The 20,782-nt window shown below is 47.3% G+C and overlaps 1 protein-coding gene across 3 annotated transcripts in view; it reads left to right on the top strand.

The window, feature by feature from the left end:
* Nucleotides 1–10,048: 10,048 nt before the first annotated feature.
* Nucleotides 10,049–20,782, top strand: part of LOC116971177 (coronin-2A-like) — a 128,523-nt gene continuing 117,789 nt past the window's right edge. For 2 of the 3 annotated variants that reach the window (XM_033018134.1, XM_033018132.1), the window contains exon 1: nt 10,058–10,450. The gene's annotated coding sequence lies outside the window, so the exon portion shown is untranslated. Of the gene's footprint in view, nt 10,451–20,782 lie in introns of all 3 variants that reach the window. The other variant, XM_033018135.1, reaches the window with a different exon arrangement.

Below are 20,782 nucleotides of genomic sequence, written 5' to 3'. Positions count from 1 at the left end.
CTCTCCCAACATCAATTACATTATTAACTATTCTTGAGAAGTAGAAACAAGGAACTTCTAAAAAGACACAAAGTGCTGGAGTAACTTAACGGGCAACATCTCTGGAGAAGGCCAGGCATAGTTTCGGGTCAGGACCCTTCTTCAGAAGCTTGAGAAGTATTTAATTGGGATGCAGAAGGCCCTTTAGAAACGCAACGTTTTCTAAATGAGAAAGGAATGTCAACACACGAAAGATAATAAGACTTACTTTGCGATAGCACCCAGCCTCTGGGGACATTTAAGAGTGCAGGCCAGTCAGAAACAGAAGTGCTTTTTGATCTGCAGTTACTATTATAATGTGGGAAACAGAACAATGACATTTTGTTTAGTTTGGTATTGTCACAAGTAATCTGTAAATGATAATCGATCTATTTGCCATCTACCTAAATATTGCCTCTTCTTTTGCTGAAAGACAAACATCCTATTGATGCAAAGCAGCTTTACTGAGAGCAACAGCAGTGCTTTGCAACGATAGTTGCTGCTCATGTCAATGTGCTTTATTTCTCAAATATGCAACTGCACAGTGAAATTCTTTTTGCATGTATTACACGTGCAAGCGCCGCCATTATTTAAAGTCCAAAGCCTGGTCATCCTGCATGCTCGGAGTATTGGAGCAGTTACCACGAACCGAAGTCCCTCTCCACTCCTCGCCCTTTCATCTTTGTCATCAAGGCCATAGACCTTGAAGATACTGGAGACATTACCGTGGTTCACCCCCCTATTTCCCCTTGCTCCTCATGCCCGACGTCTCCAGCTCCCTCTCGCTTATGCCGTTCGATGAGCCTTCAAGGCAGGTTACCGGTCCCATTAACCATAGAGCCTTCGGATGGGTTCCGCTGACCGATGAGCCTTTGGGTGGATTACCAGTTACATTGTCCAACAAGTCTTCGGGCAGGTTCCCAGTCACGTCAGCCTCCGAGCCTTCGTGCAGGTCCTGCTGACCAACGAGCCTTTGGGCGGCTTCCCAACCCTCTGACTCTCCATGTTGAGCTTTGCCTCCAAATTCTGTCCCAATCCAAAAAGAATCTAACTCGTTGTTTGACTACCTTTTGCAGCAGAATCCACTGGTATGACATTGCCTGAAATCAGGAAGATCCTCTCCGGTCCCTCCATCTCCACTTACAATAAGCAACCAGTGAGCATTTGGTGTACCCAACTTAAGAAGGGCCAACAGCACATTGAGAGTTGACAGGGATGGCAGTTGAGTGTCAGAATCCAACTCAAGGCTTCATTTCTCCCAGATCTTGTAACTTTATCTTCAGCAATAGAACAGTGCCCAGTGCTGGTTCTCAAATTTCTGGTACTTCCCACAGGATGGATGTGTCAGGCAATCAATGACTGGATGAATGGTTTGCTGCATGAAATTGTACGGTATCATCTCATGGAATAGGTCCAGCTACAGTTGATAATGTGCTGTGAAACCTCATTCTACAAGATGTGGACGTAAGTTGTGAGGCCCACATTTTTTGCCATCCCATACTACTTGGGAACATGGTAATGAACCAACTTCTTGAACGACTTCAGTCCTCAGGGTGAAGATGTTCTTTACCGTGTTGTTGTGAAGGAAGTTTCAGGATTTACGTCAGGCAACAACAAAGAACAGCCGGGATAGAAATTACAGCTGTGTTTATACATAGTCCCCCATTTCAGGGCACCATAATGTTTGGGACATATGACTTCACAGGTGTTTGTAATTGCTCTGGTGCTTAATAATTGCCTCCTCAATGCGGGTATAAGAGAGCTCTCAGCACCCAGTCTTTTCATCACCTTTGGAAACTTTTATTGCTGTTTATCAACATGAGGCACAAAGTTGTGCCAATGAAAGTTAAAGAAGCCATTATGAGACTGAGAAACAAGAATAAAACTGTTAGAGACATCAGCCAAACCTTAGACTTACCAAAATCAACTGTTTGGAACATCATTAGGAAGAAAGAGAGCACTGGTGAGCTTACTAATCGCAAAGGAACTGGGAGGCCAAGGAAGACCTCCACAGCTGATGACAGAAGAATTCTCACTGAAATAAAGAAAAATCCCCAAACATCTGTCTGACAGATTAGAAACACTCTTCAGGAGTAAGGTGTGGATTTGTCAATGACCACTGTCCATAGAAGACTGTATGAACAGAAATACAGAGGCTGCACTGCAAGATGCAAACCACTGGTTAGCCACAAAAATACGATGGCCAGGTTACAGTTTGCCAAGAAGTACTTAAAAAAGCATCCACCGTTCTGGTAAAAGGTCTTGTGGACAGATGAGACGAAGATTAACATATCAGAGTGATGGCAAGAGCAAAGTATGGAGGAGAGAGGTGAAATGGATGAAGTCAGTGAGTTGTGTGTGGGTGAAGGAGGTAGCACCAATGCAGTCGTCGATGCAGTGGAGGTAGAGTTTGGGGATAGGGCCACGGTACATCTCGAACAAGGATTGTTTGACGTACCCTACAAAGAGGCAGGCATAGCTAGGGAGGAGTCAAACGAAAAGTTATTACGGGTAAGGACCAGCTCCGCTAGGCGGAGGAGAGTGTCAGTAGACGGGGATTGGTTGGTTCTCTGTGTAGACTAGTGCATGTTCCTTTAACATAGTGACCTCACCACTACTAACCACTCCCTATATCACCAGTATAATTGTAACCTCCCCACCTCTAGATCGCTCTCTAGCTCCGGTGACAGACCACGGACAGCTAGGGCAGTAATGTGTATGAGTAGTGTGATTAGTAATAAAACAGTAGTGAAGACATAGTGCGCTTAGACTTGTCTTTACATGGTGTCATAGTAGTACCTTGCGCCTCCTGTTTATCGGGTTTTATTTACTTTTCGCCCAGTTCCCTACCCTTCATTGTTTCTCTCCCGTGTCTCTACCATGGCCAACTCTTGTCGCAAGCCTGATATGCTGGTTTTCGACTCCGACATTGCCCATCGGTGGGCTGTCTTCCGACGCGACTTTGAACACTACATTGCGATTGCCCATCCTGATGCCACCCCTGCGACGCAGTCACACCTGCTCCTCAACTTGGCTGGCCCGGAGGCCCTGGAACGATTGGAGTCATTTGAATACGCTGCTGGTGAGGATGCTCGGGACCCGGTATGTCTTTTGGCTAAGTTCACCGGTCTGTGCGACATTCCCACCAACTGCATTCTAGAGCGATTTAAGTTTTTCACTAGGCGCCAGAGCCCCGGTGAGCACATTGACACCTACATTGCCGCGCTACGGCATCTAGCACGGCGTTGCCGCCTGGACGCAAATGACCCGGGATGTCCTGGTGTTCGGTCTCCAGGACGAGAAACTGCGGGCTGAACTTCTAAGGAAGCCCGATCTGACTTTGACCGTGGCTCTGCACGCGTCTCGCATGGCGGCAGCTGTCGCCTCCGTGGTATCCCCTGCAGCTCAGGACATTAACGTTTCCATTGTTGCTGGCCGCCGGCGGATCGATGGCCCGCCGTGCCAGCGTGGTTCCCCCGCCCCCTCGAGGGGCAGCCCGCGTCGTTGCCCCAACTGCAACTTTGCATCCCATCAGTTTAATGTTTGCCCCGCGCTGGGGAAGACTTGTAATTTCTGCAAAAAGTTAAATAATTTTTCTGCCGCTTGTCGCTCCCGTGGGAAGCCTGTTCCTGCTCCCAGGAGAACAACCTTGCGGAGGCTGATAGCACGCTCGGTTCACAGTACCAGTCGGACGAACTCCCTGATTCTGATACCAGTTCCTCCCATGATGAATCAAGCATTTTTCACTGTTGAGTGCACCTGCGCTGATAACGGATCCTTCAGTGCGTGTTACTGTGAATGGGTCGACCTTCCCAGCGAAAATCGACACGGGGGCGGTGGCCAATGTTATGTCAGTGAGCCTCTTTAAAAAGATAAGGTCTGGTGAGAAGGTCACTCCCGACAACTCCCATCTACATGCCTATGGGGGAGGCGTGCTTGTACCAGTCGGGAAGGCAACTCTTATCTGCAAGGTTTTGAAGGCCTCTCGGCCCCTCACTTTTTATCTGCTGGACACTGAGAACATCACGCTGTTGGGCGCCCGTGCGTGCCAGGACCTCGGTTTGGTCTCCTTTCACCGCGATATCCACCAGGTGCGGACCCTCCTGGACCCCCTGTGTGAGTACCCTGATCGTTTCGACGACGAGCTGGGCAAGCTGCCCTGCAATTACAAGATCGTTGTCGACCCGGGTGTCGAGCCTGTGATCCGCCCGCCACACCGCATCTCCTTTGCTATGAAGGACAAGGTAGAGTCGACTCTGCGCCACATGGTGGCCGTGGGCATCCTCAAGGAGGTGAGTGATCCCACCCGGTGGGTCTCCACCATGGTTGTTGCTGCAAAGAAGGATAAGAGTGAGCTTCGCATTTGTATAAACCCCAAGGACCTGAACCTTGCCATCAAGCGCCCGCACTACCCCATGCGGACGGTGGAGGACGTCGCTGCACAGGTTGGCCCGGCTACTGTCTTCTCAGTCCTCGATGCCAAAAGCTCTTTCTGGCAGATACCGCTGGATGAACGTTCCTCATACCTGACCACCTTCAGCACACCCTTCGGCAGGTTCCGTTTCCTTCGCATGCCATTCGGGATCAATTCTGCCAGCGAGGTCTTCCAGCGCACCATGGAACAGCTGTTTGCCGGTCTGCCGTGTGCCATCATAGTCGACGACATCCTGGTATACGGGAAGGACGTCGCTGAGCACGACCTCCACCTCCTCCAAGTCCTGGACAGGGCTCGTGAGATCAACCTTAAGCTTAACCCTAAGAAGTGCTGTTTCCGCGTCCCAGAGGTAACGTACGTGGGCCACGTCTTCACAGCTGAGGGGCTGAAGCCCGACCCACAGAAGACGGCTGCGGTCTCTGGGATGTCTGCACCCGCCAACGTGCCCAGCCTGCAGCGCTTTCTGGGCATGGTGAACTATCTGGGGAAGTTCATTCCCGACCTCAGCGAGCTGAGTGCACCCCTGAGGGAGCTGATCAAAAAGGACACTGCCTGGGCTTGGTTCCCGAAGCACCAGAAGGCGTTTGACATCCTGAAGTCCAGGCTGGTTGTTAGTACCCCCACTCTCAAGTTCTTCGACTTGCAGCGCCCAATTGTCCTCACCTGCGACGCCTCGAAGTTCGGTCTTGGTGCCGCCTGCCTGCAGCTCTACGATGGCCTGCAGCTGCCTGTCTCCTACGCTTCTCGCACCATGACCCCCGCTGAGCAGCGTTGTGCTCAGATCGAGAAAGAGCTCCTCGCCGTGGTGTTTGCCTGCTCGAAGTTTAAGGATTACATCCTGGGCAACACCTTCACTATCGAAACCGATCACCAGCCGCTGTTCACGATCCTGAATAAACCGATCCACGCGCGAATGATGCTGCAGCTCCAGCGCTTCACGTTTCAGGTCGTGTACCGCAAGGGCAAGGACATGTTCGTGGCCGACACGCTGTCCCGCGCACCGCTGACGTCCACTACCCGACACCCGTACGAATCGTCTGACCTGATGGTGTTAAACGTTAATATTGTGCCTTCACAGCAGATGCAGTCCCTGGTCCAGCACACTGCCAAAGATCCTGCCCTGCAACAGCTTGCCGACGTCATCCGGCGTGGTTGGCCTGACCGTCGCTCATCCTTGCCGGCCGGTGCTGTGCCCTGCTTCCTGGTCCGGGATGAGCTTGTGCTGCACGACGGAGTGGTGGTGAAGGGCCACAAGGTTGTGGTGCCTGCTGTGCTGCGGGACCACTACTTTCAAACCGCCCACAGCGGCCATCCCGGGGCCGAGGCCACTCTGTCCCAGGCCCAGAGCCAGTTCTATTGGCCCGGCATGGCCCCGGACATCCGGGAGAGGGTCTCCGCCTGCTCCACCTGCAATAGCCTCTCTCCCCATCAGCAGCGCCAGCCGCTCCTGCAACAGCCTGCCCCCGATCTGCCATGGATGGCAGTCGCCACTGACATCTTCGAGTGGCGTGGCAAGCACTTCCTGGTCCTTGTGGACTCCTACTCCAGCTGGTTCGAGGTGGACCAGCTGCCCTCCCTCACATCTGCTGCTGTCATTGGGAAGCTGCGCCGCCACTTCGCAACCTTTGGCTCCCCTGTGAGTTTGCAGTCGGACAACGGTAGCCAGTTTTCAAGTGCGGAGTTCCGCGATTTCGCTGCCACCTGGAACTTTCGTCACTTCACCAGCAGCCCCGAGTACCCGCAGAGCAACGGCCTTGCTGAGCGCGCCGTCCGCAGTGCCAAGGAGCTGCTGGAGCACTGCAGACTTTCCCGGTCGGATTTTTACCTGGCCCTCCTCAACCTCCGCAACATTTCCAGAGACCCTGCCTTGGGCTCGCCTGCTCAGTGGCTCATGTCCCGCACCACGCGCCCTCTGATCCCTGTGTCCCAGTGGTCCCTGGTGCCTTCTGTCCTCCGCCCTGATGCCGTCCAGGAGCGCATTGCCCAAAAGCAAGAAATACAAAAACGCTCCCACGACAAGTCCTGCCGTCCCCTTCCGCGTCTGTTCCCTGGTCAGGTCGTCCGGATGCAGTCCCCCTCCGTACACTACCGGCTGGCGGTTGTCGTCAGCTCTGCCGGCTCTTACCTCGTCGACCACGAGGGTACCATCTACCGCCGATCCCGCCAGCATTTGCGGCTGGTCAATGAGCCCGCTCTGCATCCTGCTGCCCCTTTTGCCCCTCCGATTTCTTCCTCTCTGCCTGCCGCTGCTCGCATGCCCCGAACTCTGCCCTCTCAGCTCTTTGTGCCCCGCTCCCCTGCTGCCAGTCCGCCCTCGCCTGTTCGTTTGCCCGCCTTTGTGCCGGTTTCCCCTCCCCGGTCTCCGCTCCATCCCTCTCCTGCCCGATCTCCGGCTCGTTCGCCCGCTCCCGCTCCTGCTCCTGTTCCTGTTGTTCCTGTGGAGGAGGGGGAGGGCGAGTTGCGTACCCGCTCCGGGCGGTTGGTCAAGCCGCCTGTACGTTACGGGGAATTTGTTTAACTGTTGCCTGACTGTGTGTGTGTTTAACTGCTTGTGGCGTATGAGTCGTGGTCGCCCTGTCACTGCTGTAGTGCTTTGTATCCAAGGGGAAGGATGTAGACTAGTGCATGTTCCTTTAACATAGTGACCTCACCACTACTAACCACTCCCCATATCACCAGTATAATTGTAACCTCCCCACCTCTAGATCGCTCTCTAGCTCCGGTGACAGACCACGGACAGCTAGGGCAGTAATGTGTATTAGTGTGAGTAGTAATAAAACAGTAGTGAAGACATAGTGCGCTTTGACTCGTCTTTACACTCTGGTCGAGGAAGAATCAGAGGGCTTTGAGACCCTCCTGGTGGGGGATGAAGGTGTAGAGTGACTGGACATCCATGGTGAAGATGAGGGAATGGGGGCCTAGAAAACAGAAGTCCTGGAGTCGACGAAGAGCATGTGAGGTGTCTTGAACATAGGTAGGGAGGGATTTAACTAGGGGGGTTAGGATGGAGTCGAGGTATGTGGAAATAATTTCGGTGGGACAAGAACAGGCAGAAACAATGGGTCTGCCAGGACAGTCAGGTTTGTGGATTTTGGGTAGAAGGTAAAATCGGGCGTTCGGGGCCTGGGAACATTGAGGTTGGAGGCTTGGGAATACAGGGAGGGCAGGGAGCCGGAGTTGATGAAGTCAGTGATGGCGCTAGAGATAGTGGCCTGGTGCTCGTCTGTGGGGTCATGGTCCAAAGATAGGTAGGAGGTGTCTGAGAGTTGGCGCGTGGCCTCAGCCTTGTAGAGATCCACCTCTCTCTTTCTTCCTCCTTCCTCCCGCCCCCCCCCCCACCCTCACATCAGTCTGAAGAAAGGTTTCGACCTGAAACATTGCCTATTTCCTTCGCTCCATAGATGCTGCCTCACCCGCTGAGTTTCTCCAGCATTCTGTCTACTCAGCAACTGTCCATGAATCGCAGACTTCAAGCAGTCATTTCATGCAAAGGATATGTAATAAAATACTAAACATGACTACTTTCATTTACATTACATTGCTGTGTCGCAAACATTGTGGTGCCATGAAATGGGGGGGACTATGTATAAACACAGCTGTAATTTCTGCATGGTGAAACCAAAATGTATAAAAATGGCCTTTATTAAAATCTGACAATGTGCACTTTAACCACATGTGATTTTTTTTCTATTACAAATCTCAAATTGTGTACAGAGGCAAATAAATAAATGATGGGTCTTTGTCCAAAACATTATGGAGGGCACTGTAGGTAGCTGTGATATTCTGGGGGAGAGGGATGGTCTGGAGGAGGAGGCAGGAGCAGCCTAGGTGAGAGTGAGGTATGGTCTGAGGGGGAGATGGGGAAGGAGGCAAAGGCAGTCTTAGATAAAGGTTCTTGGGGACACAAGAAACTGCAGGTGCTGGAATCCTGAGCAAAACACAAAGTACTGGAGGAACTCGGCAGATCAGGCAGCATCTGTGGATGAAATGGACAGACAATGTTTCAGCTTAGGGCCCAAAGTAATCGGGGAGTTCTGACAAAGGATTGGCCCGATAGCAGAAGCGTCCATATTTGGCTGGAAACTGGAAGTATCCTGAGCTAATTCTGCTACCACCATCATCCATTTCGCCAGGTGATGGCTCCCACTGATTGTCGCCGGAGCTTGCGTTCTTTTCAGGACGGACGATGACAGTGAGGTCAACATCTGTAACAAGATGGACGATAGAATAAGAAGACAAAGGATTAAAGACTTGATTGTTTTACTTCCCTTAGATGTTGCCTGACCTGCTGAGTTTTTCCCAAATATCCTGTCTTTGTTTCAAAACCCAAACTGGGCATCACACTTCAGCACTAATCACCTTCCATCATTTTGTAAATGTTTGAGAGTAATTATCTGTATTTGAATTGTTCTGTTTCTTCTGTACTGGACCTACCTGGCAAGCTTCCACATTGTTGGACAGTATCGTCGTTTTACTATTGGCTAGAGGTGCAGCTAGTTATGAGATGCAACTCCTCAGTACCATCGCTGGGATGTTGCCTGGTCCTGGAGTATTTGCTGTATCCAGAGTTCTTGCCTGGTAACGATTCCACCCACATTCCTTTCTCTGCCTTCACTATTTGCAACTCTTCAACCCTGTCTCTGACTTTCTGCCAGAGCCTTTAGTCCTATCATCTGTGTTCACCTATTACCTGCCATGCTTTGTCCTGCCTCTAATCTCTTCCAGCTCTCACCCCCACCCCACACTTCCCCACATGAGTCTGAAGAAGGGTTCCGGCCCGAAACACCGCCCATCTTTTTCCTCCAGAGATGCTGCCTGACCCGCTGAGTTACTCCAACACTTTTTGTTTATCTGTGGTATAAACCAGCACCTGCAGTTCTTTGTTTGTCCGTCACCTTCCATGTTCTCTAGGGACGCTGCCTGACCTGCTGAGTTACTCCAGCATCTGTAGTTCCTCGTTTCTTCAAGATGTGGTATTCTACCTCTTGCGTTTGGCTCACCAGCTTTCAAAGTGATTGTCTTCAGGCTCACTTGTATTGTCATTGTTTTAATGTTAGCATTTCATGAAACGCTGATCAGCTCTCGCCTGTCCCCTGGGTCCCCGCTTCTACAGAACGCGATGGGTCTGCAGAGATACTCAGGATTATGGCGAGGGTGGCGTTATTCATGAGTCAAGATAAAGAGGTCGAGAGAGGGGTGGCACAGGGACATGAACACTAGTCTGCAGCAGATGGTCCGTTTCTCTGCTGTAAAATCCTCCAGTGTCACAGGACGAACAGGTCTCAAGCTGTTGTAGAATTATTTAAAAGGGAGGAGGCAGGTAGAGGAGAGGTGTGTGAAAGGCGAGAGTGCAGGAACGATTAAATGATAAATAACAACGGCGGTGCAAGGATGTGTGTTTAAAAAAAAAAAAGCCTTAGGGCTGATTTCTCCTGAAAACTCGCGTTCTGTGAAGCGCGGAGATTCACGCGGAAAGAAAAGGCTTCACAACAAAATCAACCTGCATTTGATGTACATTTGCCGCACCCTGCCTTGCTCCTGTTACATGATCGTAGCGCGGCCAGTGAATGGTGCAGCTGCTCTAGCTGTGTGTGTGTGTGTGAGCGCTCAGACTCCGCCTTGCTGCAAGTAGGTTGGCTCCTTCCCAACTGACTTGAATCTCGCACAAAGGAGATCTGCTGCCATCTCGCCCTGTCCGCAGTTTCGCCTCGGCGTGTGTGTGTGTGTCTTTTCCCCTTGTCTGTCTCCTTCCTCTCCCCTTTAAACCCTCCCCCCTGTTGAGCATCTTCCCCTTCTCTCCTCACCTCTCCACACTGAAAGATGTCGGCATGTTTTATGAATGAACGCTGGGCTCGATGTTACTGCCTTTAAAGTCACCGCAGGAAGATCGAAGAAAGCGGGACAATATCGTTTAAGAAAGGAGAGCGTGAGAAGAATGCGAGGGAGCCAGAGCTGGTGATTACCTGTCTGATCCTAACCAGAGAAGCCACCTGCAAGGTAAGCAAGCATTAAGCAAGCGAGTGGGAACCCGGCCTTGGGATGGAACTGTTCACCTGTTCTCTGCACCTTGCGCTTTAGTTGTTTATATACAAACAGAAAACAAACCGCTGGTTGTTAAATAAAAGTAGATGCATTTAACGTTTCTTCCGAACAGTTTGCAAACAGTAGTCTAAAAGGGTTATTAAAAAAAACATTCAATTCAACCCACTAAGAATAAGGGAGTGTGTCTAAAAACATGCTGGACTCAAAGGCTGTGTTGGAGAACAGCTCTGTTCAAAACAACAACTGGCCCTGTCATAAAATGGACAATTCCTTTCCATTTGATGATGTGTGTGTCCAGTAAGACTTTTTTGGGGAGGGGGATTTTTGTGTCCTGTGAAATTCTGCACCTGACTCTGTAAAGTGATTTTTGTTCTTTTTTGTTAAAATTATAAAATGGACAACAAACTGCTGGACGTATTCGGTGGGTCGAGCAGCATCCGTGTGTGTGTGTGTGTGTGTGTTGAGGGGAGGAATTGTCAACGTTTTGAGTCGAGACTCGGCAACAGGAATTTTGAAAAAAGTATTTGTCTTTTGGAAAGGCCGGGATCTAAATATTGAGAGTCGTTCCCTAACCTCGGCGTCCCCACTTTCTCCACCATCTGGCCAAATGTGGGGCGACCTGTGTGTTTCTTTGGCGTCATGATTCAACAAGTAAGAGTGGATGAGAGTCCTGGTTCGCGTCAATATCTCCTGCGAGCTAATACTCTCTCTCCATAACCTCGCCCCTCCCTATTTCATGTGTGAGGTGGTTGGATTGTGGTTACACTGGCAGCTTAACAAGTGCAGACTGGTGATGGAGCCGAGAGTTCAAATCCCACCTTGGCCGGTGGCGAATTTAAATTCAGTCCACTAAATGTGCAAAATATTTACATTCAACTAAATGTGTAAAATATTTGAAAATATAGAGGTGGCACCTTGTGATCTTAGTGGTGAGGCACGTCCCATACTCTCTGAGCTTTAGGTTAAAGTTTAATATTGTCACCTGTACAAAGGTACAGTGAAAATATTTGTTTTGCATGCTATCCAATCAGGTCAGAAAACATTATACATAAATAGAATGGTCTGATAGTAAATCATTCTCTGGGAAGAGCACATAAAGAGTTGCTGTGCCCAGGAACCATAATGTGAGCAGTTAAGGAAGGATTGACTGTGCTTATTCATGCTAGAGCTGGATGTAACCCCAGAGCTTCAGCAGTGAGGTTGATTCTAAAAAGACCTCTGAAACAGCCTCGAGAAATCCATTTGGGTCAAGGGCGTTTGTGGCTGTATGGCAATCACTCCATGTGAAAAACAGAACTGTGTTACTGTGCACACACTGGAGCAAATCAAAAGGATTTGTGCAAAAGGAAGGCACAGTGGCTCAAGGGTGCAGTTGCTGCCATACAGTGCCAGAGACCCAGGTTCGATCCTGACTGTGGGTACTGTCTGTATGGAGTTTCTACGTACTCCCTGTGACCATGTGGATTTTCTTCAGGTGCTCTGGCTTCCTCCCACATTCCAAAGACGTATAGGTCTGTACGTTAACTGGCTTTAGTAAAATTGTAAATTGTCTCTAGTGTGTAGGATAATGCTAGTATACGGGTTGGTGCAGACTTAATGGACTGAAGGGCCTGTTTCTGTGCTGCAATTCTAAAGTCAAAAAATCTAAAGTCATTTGCCCATTTTAATAACAGAGTGAGCAATAATTTCAGGGGTAACTAGTACAAGTAAAAACTCATTTCAGCCCTTAAATCCCTGGGCCTCCCCCAGTTTTGTACTACATGCCCCCCACATCTTTTGACCTAGTTTTGGCCACTGTGCTTTCAGCTGCCTGGACTTTATCCTCTGAAATCTTCCTCCTTAAACCTCTCTGTCTTCCCTTCTGAAAATGCTCCTTAAAACTTCACTTTTTGACCAATTGTTTGTCATTGTCCCTAGTTTCTCCTTGTATGAGTTGGTGTCAAATACTGAGCAAAAAGCAAAGTGTGGGAGGAACTCAGCGGGTCAGGCAGCATCTGTGGAGGGAAATTGATAGATGATGCGTTGGGTTGAGATCCTTCATCAGACTCTTATGCTCTCTGTTTATATGTTCCTGAGAGGTCCTCTGGGACCATTACAATGTTAGATGGTGATATATATAAATGGTAGTTTTGTTGCGCAGGTCCGTGTTATGATAATAACACAGATACCTCAACACTGTCATAATCCTGGGGTTAAACATCATATTGGTGCTGATCCTCTATGCCATGGGTCTCTGTGTGGGGCGTGCTTTAGATATATTTAATATGGAGATGGCTGGATAAATATTTGAAAGATCGAGGATTTGAGGGACATGGGGGAACTGGCCCAGAGGAGGGGTTAAGGCCAGCATAGATCTGCTATGATGTATTGAAAGGTGGGGCTGCCTTGAAGGCTGAATGGTCCTATTTTCCTTGTGTACTTGCATTTGGTCATTTTGCCAGGACAGTGTGTGAGGCTGCTGCATTTGCATAACGGACAGACAAGCACTGGTCAGACTTAATTATTGAATATGGGAGTTGCCATCAAAGCAAGAATTTCTGATCATCCACAGTTTCCCTTGAAGTGGATGGTTTTCAGGACTCTTTTCGAGGTTGCTTAATCACAGAGATTAGTCTGAATGTCTGGCAGACTGGATAAGGATGGCAAATGGCTCTCCTTGTAGAACTAAGTCTTTAATGACAATGCAATAACTTCATAATCACCATAGCTAATGATATGACTTTAGTTGTCCTTTACATGTAGACTGGATTTAAATTGCCAGCTACCATGGTGACTTGAGCAAGACAGTCTGTTCTCTGTGAAGCTGAAGTCTGGTGAGGAATTGAAGAGCAGGGAACAATGCTCGGGAAACACAAGGAACGGTAGATGCTGGTTTACAAAAAAAAGACATTAAGTGCTGGATTAAATCAGTAGGCCTGGCGACATCTCTGGAGGACATGGAGAGGCGATGTTCTGGGTTCGGACCCTTCCTCAGACGGATTGAGGAAGATTTTCCTGGAAAGGTTGGTAGAGTGTGTGGGTGGGTACAACTTGACTGCAAGTTGGCTCTGCAAAAGAAAATACAAATGCTGGAAGGATAGGTAGTTCTGCTGTAATGCGTTTTCAATAGACAATAGGCGCAGGAGTGGGCCATTCGGCCCATTCAAGCCAGCAGTGCCATTCAATGCGATCATGGCTGATCATCCACAATCAGTATCCTGTCCCTGTTCCCCATATCCCCTGACTCCGCTATCTTTAAGAGCCCTATCAAGCTCTCTCTTGAAAGTATCCAGAGAACTGGCCTCCAATGCTCTCTGAGGCAGAGAATTCCACAGACTCACAACTCTCTGTGTGGAAAAAGTGTATCCTCATCTCCGTTCTAAATGCCTTACCCCTTATTCTTAAACTGTGGCCCCTGTTTCTGGACTCCCCCAACATGGGAAACATGTTTCCTGCCTCTTGCATGTCCAAACCCTTAATAATCTTATATGTTTCAATAAGATACCCTCTCATCCTTCTAAACTCCAGAGTATACAAGCCCAGCCGCTCCATTCTCTCAGCATATGACAGTCCCACCATCCCGGGAATTAACCTTGTGAACCTACGCTGCACTTCCTCAATAGCAAGAATATCCTTCCTCAAATTAGGGGACAAAAACTGCACACAATACTCCAGGTGTGATCTCACTAGGGCCCTGTACAACTGCAGAAGGACCTCTTTGCTCCTATACTCAACTCCTCTTGTTATGAATAATAAATAATAAATTTTATATTTAATGGGCGCCTTTCATACAAAATCTCAAGGACACCTTACATAGTAAACATATAATCGGAATATAACAATAAGGACATCACAGAGACACAAATTAAAAACAGGATACAATCCAAAAACAGAAAATCAAAAACACAGTGTGAAGAGGGAGCAGCGGCAACCAAATCGCGCCAGCGTCCACTCTCTCTTCACGGCAGCCATCTTGGACACAGACCTACAAGACTACAAATAGACAAAAAAATCATCCCCCCACAGTGGATAGCACTGTGGAGGAAGGCACAATGTCCAGTCCCCACCCCATGTTCACCCCAAAGTCAGGCCTATTGAGGCCACCGCAATGAAGGCCAACATGCTATTTGCTTTCTTCACTGCCTGCTGTACCTGCATGCTTACTTTCATTGACTGATGAACAAGGACCCCCAGATCCTGTTGTACTTCCCCTTTTCCCAACTGGACACCATTTAGATAATAATCTGCCTTACTGTTTTTGCTACCAAAGTGGATAACCTCACATTTATCCAGATTAAACTGCAACTGCCCATTTACCCAACCTGCCCAAGTCATCCTGCATTCTCATCCTGCAAGGCAACGAAATTTCGTTCAGACCACAAGGTCTGAATGACAATAAAGGCTACTTTGACTTTGATAGCATCCTCCTCACAGTTCACAATGCCATCCAGTTTTGTGTCATCTGCAAATTTACTAATGTTACTTTGAATCCCTTCATCTAAATCATTGATGTATATTGTAAATAGCTGCGGTCTCAGCACCAAGCCTCGCGGTACCCCGCTAGTCCACTAGATATAATGTAGGTGAATTAGGGATTTGTTTGCAGTGTGTGGGCCAAATTAGTTATTACACGATATTGATCGGTAACGATGGAACCAGTTAAATGCTAATTTAGAAATTGACAAGCAAAAAATAGGTGTCTTGGATTTTGGATATTGGAACAGGATAGGGGCGGGGAAAAACATTTCTATGTAGCCTCACCACAGTAATCAGACGCCATTGTCTCTTCAGAACACAGCTGTTACTGTAACCACAGGTGGCCATTGAAACTGACCAAATGTGTAAAGAAGGAACTGCAGATGCTGGTTAAGCCGAAGACAGATACTAAAAGCTAGTTAACTCAGCGGGTCAGGCAGCATCTCTGGAGAAAAGTTTCGGAACGTCACCTATTCCTTTTCTCCTGAGATGTTGCCTGACCTGCTGAGTTACTCCAGCATTTTGTGTCTGTCTTCGTGTCTGTTGACACTAGTGCGATCATACAATGTAACACAAAGCCTTTGATATTTTTAGCTTGCAACAAAAAATACACATTGCTACTGAAAAATCCTTTATTTTTGAAAGTCCTGTGGGAAAAGTAACTTTGTTGTTGCGAGTCTGTAACTCTAGCCCCTAACCACCTTGCGCCCATTGCCACAGTGTTTTGTACATGCTAATTTCTGTAACACAAGGTTTGCTAACAATTATTGTGCTATCACAGAAATATCTGTACTCGACATATCAGCACATCATTGACCAGAAAAAAAAGGGTAACTGTCATGTCTCAGTTCTGGGATTGAGAGCATCTTCCACTCTCTCATCTCCTAGGAGGTTTCTGCACAATATACACCGCAAGACATCAGTACGTTTCCTCACTTGTAGATCGCTCTGTACATTAAAAAAACTGTTCCCGTCCAGTCTCATTGAAATGTCAGCCCTTGAATATCCGCTCCAGGTGAGTGGGAAGAGGCCTCCTCCCAGGTCACAAGAATGTGTTCAAGTTCCCAGTCCTGGAATTTTGAGGACACCACAAAACAAAATCAAATCTGGCCCATCAGAGCTGCTGCCTTTAGGCTGAAGCATTAAAAAGACATCTGCTGTCTTAAGATGTAGACGATGCCATGGTACTATAGTGCGGAGGTGCTAACCCTGATAACCTTCACCACTGTTTACCCCTCAGTCAATGTCATTGATCAATGACAGCTGAACAAATTGCTGCTTGCAGAAGCTTTCTGTGTTCACATTGGCTGCCAACATTACTATGATGAACAAACTTCATTGACTGCAAAACCTCTCTGGGACATCCTGAGTCTTGGAATGGTATGGTACTTTATTTGTCACATGTACCGAGTTACAGTGAAATTCATTTTTGTATACAGTTCAGTACAAGTATCATTATACATTAGCAATTAGATACATATTAGATAAGCATTTCAGATACAGTACAAGTGTACAGCAGTAGTAGACTCAGACCGTATACAGGATCGCCAGTTTGGAAAAGTGCTTTCTTGATTTTGCCCTGCTATTTTCACCTGGTGAAGTGAAGCCGGTCTCTCTGTAGACCTGGATATAATTGGGAACATTGTTTTGTGGTTGCACAGAGATTTTAGCCAATGTTTATTGGCTTCAAATGCATGCAACGGGCTGAGCTTTCCGACAGCAAAGATCCCCTGTCAAGTAACGTAAAACTTGGATCACATCTGGGGAGATGCCATTCTGCAGGAGCAAGCATCAACTCTAAAATCCACCTCCTCTCGGTGATGGTGTGGCTTAGGCCAATTGTGAATAAGAGTGTTCGAAGACCAAGACTCAAACCCCCGGCCAAACAGGCAGTGATGATCCCTATTGTCCAGTTTGTCTCAGAAATGTGAGCAACTGGAGAGTTGGCACCACTGCTGCTCTGTGCAACATCATCCTCATCCATTGTCAGCCTAAATTAACCAGAGTTTGTGTCTCCTTCCAGGCCAATGTCTCCAACAGTGAATCCCTGAGCATGCATGAGTTGCAGTGCCTGGGCCACATCTCCTGCATGCACAGCAAGAGACCAGGAATGAGCAACATGATCTGTGCTCTGGCATGGAGAGTGATCTGAGAAAATGTTTCAAAGACGTTCAGGTCAAGTCATGTTTATCGTCACATGTGCACACACGCACACGCACACACACACACACACACACACATACGCGCGCGCACATACACACACACACACACACACAGTAAGGTGCAAGTGAAATGAAACACTCGCTTGTAGCATCATCACATGCATATAGACCCGAGCGACACATACAAACATACATTGTACAAGACAGTGAAAAATAAAAGACTGTGTACAAAAGCACAAGTATTAAACAGGTCCATGGTAACGCAAGAGGTGGCTATTGCCGTGGTAAGTTTAGTGATGTGCAGGTCAGTTCAATAAACTGACGGTGTAGGAAATTAGTTGTTCCTGAACCTGGTCGCGAGGGGCTTCAGGCTTTATCCGTCCCACCCAACAGCAGTGACGAGAAGAGGGCTTGGCCTGAATGATGGGGATCTTTGATGATGGACGATGCCTTCTTGAGGTAGCATCTCATGTTGATGTTTTTGATGGCAGGGAGGGCAGTTCCTATATTGGCCTGAGTTGACTCCACCTCTCTCTGCAGTCTCTTACATCCCTGTGCATTGGTATTGCCATGCCAAGCCATAATGCAATCATACAGTAGAAGGTTGTTTGCGTATTGAGTGACATGCCAAATTACTTTTTAAAGTTGGTGATTACATTTATGAAAATGTAATCGTCGTCTGTGAAACGTCATCTGAGATGTTATCACTCGGGAATCTGAAGCTGCCAACTCTCTCCAACTGACCCATCAATGAAAACTGGCAGGCGCTCTCCCAATTTCACCTCTCTGAAGTTCTCACAGTCTTGTATTTCTCAAAGTATTCATGAGAAAATATTCTTGCCTGCGCTTGGGAATCTTTAACCTGTGAGGTATCAAGAATGATACCAAGAGTCTCATTGGGGCAACGGAAGAAGTGCACACCATCCAAATAACCCACCTACCCATTCTGTGAAGCGTCTTGACCGTGGAACTTGTGTAGTACTCTTCGGCTCGTTCAGAGCCGACAGGATAGAGACAGATGCAAGTCACTTCTAAACCTTGGGGGACCAAAGGGGAAGTAGGTGGTGTAGATACCTAGTAGTACATAACTTGTTCACCGTAAAATCGCACAGAGGACAATGGGGTAGTTGATCAGTGCCTTGGATCATGGATGGATATTGTCCAGGAAGAACTCCCTTTTGCTGTCCTTTGAAATAGTGGTATCCATCGACAAGTATAGACAAGGCCTCAGTTTAAAGTCTCATCTGAATGATAGATCTTTTGATGCAACCACCCTCCCCCTCACCCAAACCCTGAGCTGGGAGAGAATGGTGGTTCACGTTGTTCAGACTCTGCGTCATTCAGCCATTGATTCCCACAACGTGAACACGCAGCATCCTGTCCCTTTGCCTCATTCCCACAGTGCAACAAAAACTTTGCTCCACTTTGATGTCAGCACTTTCATATGAAGAAAGACTGGATAGACTCGGTTTGTACTCGCTAGAATTTAGAAGATTGAGGGGGGATCTTATAGAAACGTACAAAATTCTTAAGGGGTTGGACAGGCTAGATGCAGGAAGATTGTTCCCGATGTTGGGGAAGTCAAGAACAAGGGGTCACAGTTTAAGGATAAGGGGGAAATCTTTTAGGACCGAGATGAGGAAAACATTTTTCACACAGAGAGTGGTGAATCTGTGGAATTATCTGCCACAGAAGGTAGTTGAGGCCAGTTCATTGGCTATATTTAAGAGGGAGTTAGATGTGGCCCTTGTGGCTAAAGGGATCAGGGGGTATGGAGAGAAGGCAGGTACAGGATACTGAGTTGGATGATCAGCCATGATCATATTGAATTGTTAGATTAGGAGCTGGGTTTACAGAGGGATACATGTTTTTCATTCTCATGGAGGTATGTACTGCAATGTTACTGTTTTTATTTTGCAGTTCATTGTGCAACTTGTCTTACAAAAATAACTTCCCTAATTTACGTGGCATTTGTTTAAAAACTGTACATTGTGCAGATATAACCTTGATTTCTGGCGAGCTTCCCAAAGCTAGATTTGCAGGATAAATTGCTCATGGCTACTTCAGGAAAAAGGCCCGTTCCAGAGAATGCAGTGATAGCTTCAAATCAGTGCCTGTCCTGTTACTCTGGGATAATTATTATATATTATTTAAAGCATAGTAATAAAGCTATTCTGCCAAAGGCCACTTGCATCTTTTTAAACTCTTAATGGATTAACAGACCAGAGAACAAAATATGTGTGTTTAACCTTCTGCCAGGTGTGATTAATCCAAACGTTCCAACACTGCTTTCCAGGTTTCAGAAGCAGTCAAATCTTTATCTTTTTGCATCATAAGCTGAATCATAACCTGAACATTTATTTTAATGAGGGGGTAAATGCTGGTCAGGTGCTGAAAGTATTGTCGCTGCTCCTTGCCCCAATGCCCACACACCACAGCTCCCTGTCCCACAGCCCACACTCCACCTGCCTGCCATCCGAGCTCTTGCACTGCTCCATTTGTCTTGATTCAGAGTAGTGTGTGGTGTAAGTCCATTCAACCCCTTAAGCTTGATCCTACCTTCAGTTAGCCAGTGCCTTGTTTGATATTCACCTTGTCTCCACTATCCTCAATATCTTAACATCAGTCCAGCCAGACTGTCACTGGCTTCCAGTGGCCTTTCCTCTTGTGGATGGGTATTGGGCCTGTCCCACTTGGCGATTTCTATCTATTTATTTATTTATTTTTAAGTTTAATAAAAATAAAAAATAAAAAATTTAGGCAACTGCCGGCGACTGTCATAGTTGTAGCAGGTCTCTGTAAAACCGGCGACAACCTATGTCATCCTGGCGACTACGCTCATTGGTGTCAAACCCACTGTTGCTGAAAAATTTTCAACGTTGAAAATTTAGCGGCAACCAGAAAGACGCTACAACATTTTGCATGACTGAGGAGGTTACTCCCAGCGAACATGTGGCGACAAACTAGTCGCGACAAACTGGCGACAACTCCAGGCAACAAACTAGTCGCCTGTAGTTGTCTAAAAAATCACCTGTGGGACAGGCCCATATTGTTGGTGGGGTGCAGGGATGCTCTGGCTTTCTGCAACCCACTGTGTGGAAACAATATTTCATAATTTCATTTCTAAATAGTTTTGCTGTAGTTTTGTGAAGCACCGCATAATTATAAAACGTATTAATTATACTCGAGGGGCCGAAAGATCTGTTTCCATGTTGTATCTCTAAATGAAACTAAATAGATTCTTCCCAACAGCCATCCAACACTACACAACATTAACCTCAACTGCAACTTCTATGTCTTTGGTTGCAGTAAAGGCAGATTTTTTTTTTGCACTAGTATTGTGGCTATTCATTTATTGCATTTTTTAGTTTAATACATTATCTGTCTGTATTTCATTTACAGGCCTGTTTTGATGCTGCAAACAAATATTTTGTTTTGTTTGCAGATATGATAATTAAACACTCTTGACTGTAGGTGCTGTATTGTTCTGAATTGCCCAAACACAGACCATATTACTCTGAGATAATTCCTGGCAATAACATATCAACACTGACTGCAACATATGGCATTCTCTAGCCTACTGTTTTAATAGACATTAACCCGTTGATTTAACTGCGATAATGCCATAGAAATGTGTTAATTGATTATCCATTACCAGCTAAGTTATCTA

Source organism: Amblyraja radiata, chromosome 3, assembly GCF_010909765.2.
Source record: "Amblyraja radiata isolate CabotCenter1 chromosome 3, sAmbRad1.1.pri, whole genome shotgun sequence".
Classification (NCBI taxonomy): Eukaryota; Metazoa; Chordata; class Chondrichthyes; order Rajiformes; family Rajidae; genus Amblyraja; species Amblyraja radiata.
This window is presented reverse-complemented; position numbering and strand designations above follow the sequence as displayed.